Here is a 4,511-nt window from a genome sequence, read left to right as displayed (position 1 = left end):
CGTGTGCACACCTTTTCTTCCCCACATCGCACACGCAAACAAAACTTCCAAATTATTACAAAATCACTCGATTATTATACATACATAAACACACATGTATTTTCCGAATAAGTGAGAAATGCAGGCCGATGAAAGTCAAATTTCGTTTCGGAAATTAAATCTCGCACAACTACCGACACATAACCAAACTTGCGTACATTTACATAGCATTAACCCTCTAAATAATAAACAAATGAAAGCAGAAAAAACAACATCGCTACCCACCGCGCGCGCTCCTGGCGGCGGGAGTAGGAACTACTTTGCACACAGACCGACATAGCCCCCTGCCAAAAACAGTAAAATAAATAATATATATAAGTCTTTTGGCGGGAAAAAATTTCTCAACCGCCTGGGAGCACCCTAGTGTGTGCCTGTCTTTAGGTTATGTTACTTTTAACTTCATTTTCTACAGGCAGACGCGAGGGTGCTCGCCCATTATTTTTATTTTTTTAAATTCTTTCCTACCTTTGGTGTGCCATGCAAGAATTTATCGTCAAAATGGCGGCCCCGAGTGCAAATTTCTCGTCTGCACTGCTGGCTGGATGATTATGTGATGTTTTGAAGGAGGGTGTTTTTTTTTTGTTTGGATTTTGTGTGAGGGGGGGAGGGGGCTGGGCTAGCTTTTTTTTTTTTAAATTTTCTAAACATTCATCTCTTATGTAACAGTGTTCAGCATTAAAAAATTTAAAAGAAGAGGCACTTACTCATCAATTTCAAAACAGCCTATGAAGAAAAATAAAAAAAATTTAAATTCATTCCAGTTTTATACATTCATGATTTGATCACATGTATAACTTTTCTTTTTTATTACCTTATTTAATTTTATTATTATTACTACTATTGCTGCTACAACCTAGAAGATACCTCAGTGATACTAATACCTGCTGGTAAAGTTAAAGGTTTCACCTTTCTTTCTTTAAACATATCACAATACCTTTCTTGAGTTAAATATTATCTAATGGCTTTAAGAAGTTATGGTAATGTTCATCAGTTATAGAGTGTGGGTTTGTGTGTGTGTGTGAGAGTGTATTTTGAAGAGGGCTTTGGTGGTTGGGATGGTGAGGGTGGTGGGTGTTGTGTGTGGGGAGGGGGGGGGGGAAGTAAAAGAGTGTTCATTACACGATTTCTCCTGTTGTTTGTAACAATCACACCTGGTATAGCTATTTCGAGTGGCAAATACAAACTGCAAAAAAAAAACATCTATATCATTGCCAACGGCCATATCACGATGAACACACCGGTTCTCGTCCGATCACCGAAGTTAAGCATCGTCGAGCGTGGTTAGTACTTAGATGGGTGACCGCTTGGGAACACCACGTGCCGTTGGCACTACTATTTTGCACCCTACAGAAAAAAATTTTTTTTTAAAAATTTCAATTTTAAATTTTTTTTTCCCCCACAATCACCACATTTCCCCCCCCCCCCTAACACACACACTCACTCTCTCTCAATCAATCAATCAATCAATCAATCAATCAATCAATCAATCACTCACTCACTCACTCACTCACTCACTCACCCACCCAGTAGCTGTGAATCTTTGCATGTGTATACCTCATACAAAATTCAAAGTGAAAAAATAAATATATAAGTGTATATGTATGTATGTATGTATGTATGTATGTATGTATGTATATATGTATATATGTATATATATATATATATATATATATATATATATAAACACACACACACACACCTATTTTGAAGTTTCTCTGTTTCAGTGGGCAGTTATGTATAATAATGAGAGATTCAAAAAGACGTTGATAACAATGTCATCAATGCCTGTTTAGTGTGCTCATTTGTTGGATGGTCGGCAGCAATACTAGAGGTGGTACAGCTGTAACCTGTAAAATTGTACCTGCAATGTGTTGTGTATGGAAAAAAATAAAAATTATATCATCTAAATTTTTGTTATCCAACAATAACCTTCCCATCAATGCATGATGTCACAGTAGCCATAGCTCTACTCTTTCTGCCATATAACATTGGGGGAAAAAAAAAAAAAAGGAGCTATTAGAATAATAACAAAAGATAAAAAATCATCTAACTGCAGACCAAAATTCAAAAAACTTAAAGTCCTGACTGCCATAAATGAATACGTTCTAGAAACTTTTTATTCATTCTTAAGAAAAAGAAGAAAAAAAAAATTATTATTTTTTTTTTTTTTTTTTTTTTTAGATATTCGCACATAGGTATAACACCAGAAATGCTAGTAAATTGAGGATAGTTGAACATAACACTAGGCGATTTGAAAATGGACTAAATTACTTGGGAGTAAAACTTTACAACTTAATATCACAGAAAATAACTAAAACAATTTACCAGTATTAAAAAAAAAAACAGTAAAAAAAATTCTTCTAGAATATCCTACCTACCCTCTGAAGCTATTCTTTAATTTGATTGATAATAGAGAAATTGAACTGTTAATTTGTTGAATGGACTTGTGATAACAGCTGCTTCATGTTTTGCATAAAGTTAAATTGTGTAACATGTTATGTATTTTTTTTTTTGAAATTTTTTTTCTTGGTAACTTGCATCATGTAAATATTAATTGTCTGCACATACATGTTCTATATCCCGGAGCCTTGACTCCACGTGGGATCAACAGAACAAAAATACAAAAAAAAAAAAAAAATCCAGCTCACTAATCTAGGTGCATTTTGCTAACAATATTTGGAATATATATATATTTTTTTTTTGTGTAACATGCAAATTCTGTATTATTCTGCACACATTATTTATAATCTTCTATCATTTTCTTAGATAATAACTATTAATTCATAAAATAGATTGTGTGTGCATAACCTCCTGGAAACATTTGCACTTACCTCCTACTTTACTTTTTCATTTAAGCAATCCTATTCGCATGTATACACTTAGGTTGCAGCATCGAAATTGTGTAAAATTCAAAGTGTGTATTGCCTGAAAAAAAAAAAAAAAAAAGACATACCAAATATTTGCATACAGCGACACACTACATATTTGCACACAGTGGAGTTTTGCGGTAATTAACCTAGCACAATTTACCACACGCAATCACACGCCCGCGATGAGATAACACACTCGCTGTTTTCCTGTTGACCGGCACGAGGAGTAAGAAAAATTGATATTTACACGAGCACACACTCCCACACTAGTCACAACGTCGGTCATCAAGTTGTGTTGAAAATTCCTGTAGCCTCTGTTTTCCCAAATGATTTCACTTAAAATTTCATTTAACAAGACCATAAACAAATTTACAATACTAATTTCTTAAACAAACACTTCAGCGAACAAGTGACTGTCGCATTCATTACAAAGCTTACAACTTAACAGATGTTTCCGATGTGAAATAAAATAAGAAAATGTTTTACAACCAACCTAGAACATTTAGTCAAAACGTTTTTGTCCTGGTTTATGATTATTTTCCGTGACATGAATGTTTCAAAACTAATAAAAATACGAATGCAGCCAAATATAATGAAGTTAGCACATAAAAGACGACTTAAAATATTTCATTTTTCGAGAATTGGCAGAGCAAGAACGCACAGGTCCAACGGAAATTTCTTTAAAGATAAACGACCATCGGACAAAAACACCCCCTCCCCTCATCCTCAAAAATACGTGAATAATATACTTTTTCAATTATATTTTTATCGTTTTTTTTTTTTTTAATATACTCATTAAAACTTCAAAATAAGCAGGTACTCGTGTGTTTTTCTCTCTACAATGTACCTGATCTCGGTGCGTAAACCTACATCATTTAGAGATGGAATTAATGTACACATACAAGTAAAATTTTGTTCCATTGTAAAATTGAGAGAAAGAAGGTTTTCCAAACGCATTAAGTATGGAGACTTTAAATAAGATTACGAGCTTATAAATGTTTGCAACGAAATAAAGTGACCATGTATCTGCAATTTCAAAAATATTTTTGCTCTGCTAACCTCACATGCAAGCAAGTAAAAATAACCTCACAACTTACTTACCTCTCTCAATTTCGCAGTACCAAAACATAGAAGGGATAAATAGGATAGTTTTTATTCGAAATCCTGCAAGAGTTTTAATTTTTATTAAAATATTTCTCCAATGTAGCATGTGTGTGGAATACTTCATCAGCAACTTGCATCTGCACCTTGAGTGAATTGAAGGGCAGCCAGTTTTAAAAGCTAAACAGAAACTGCACTCTTGAGAATGCATCAGATCCAAGTGAAATGCTTGTTGTGTGTACAGTTAAAAGTTTTATTATTCACACAATGAAAATGTAAACAAAATTTACTCACAATAATAATCACATCATCCTTGGAGGTGCACGAAGAAAGCCATTCCAGGTGGCACTGAACAAGGTGATTTGCTAGTGCTTCCACAGCAAACAGCCTTCATGAAATTATCTCCACATTTTCAGCATACTATACACTAAAGTATACCTAAGTTAATTTAACCATTTTCAAGTGATTCCAGCACAAATTACGTATTTGATTCCTTGAATA

General features: G+C 33.9%; 1 non-coding gene across 1 annotated transcript; it reads left to right on the top strand.

The window, feature by feature from the left end:
- The first annotated feature begins 1,249 nt into the window (after window positions 1-1,249).
- Window positions 1,250-1,368, top strand: LOC134543835 (5S ribosomal RNA). The gene has a single exon (XR_010077284.1). It is a non-coding gene; the product is annotated as a 5S ribosomal RNA (ribosomal RNA).
- Window positions 1,369-4,511: the final 3,143 nt, after the last annotated feature.

The sequence above is a fragment of the Bacillus rossius genome, unplaced genomic scaffold (genome assembly GCF_032445375.1).
Source record: "Bacillus rossius redtenbacheri isolate Brsri unplaced genomic scaffold, Brsri_v3 Brsri_v3_scf22, whole genome shotgun sequence".
Lineage (NCBI taxonomy): Eukaryota > Metazoa > Arthropoda > Insecta > Phasmatodea > Bacillidae > Bacillus > Bacillus rossius.
This window is presented reverse-complemented; position numbering and strand designations above follow the sequence as displayed.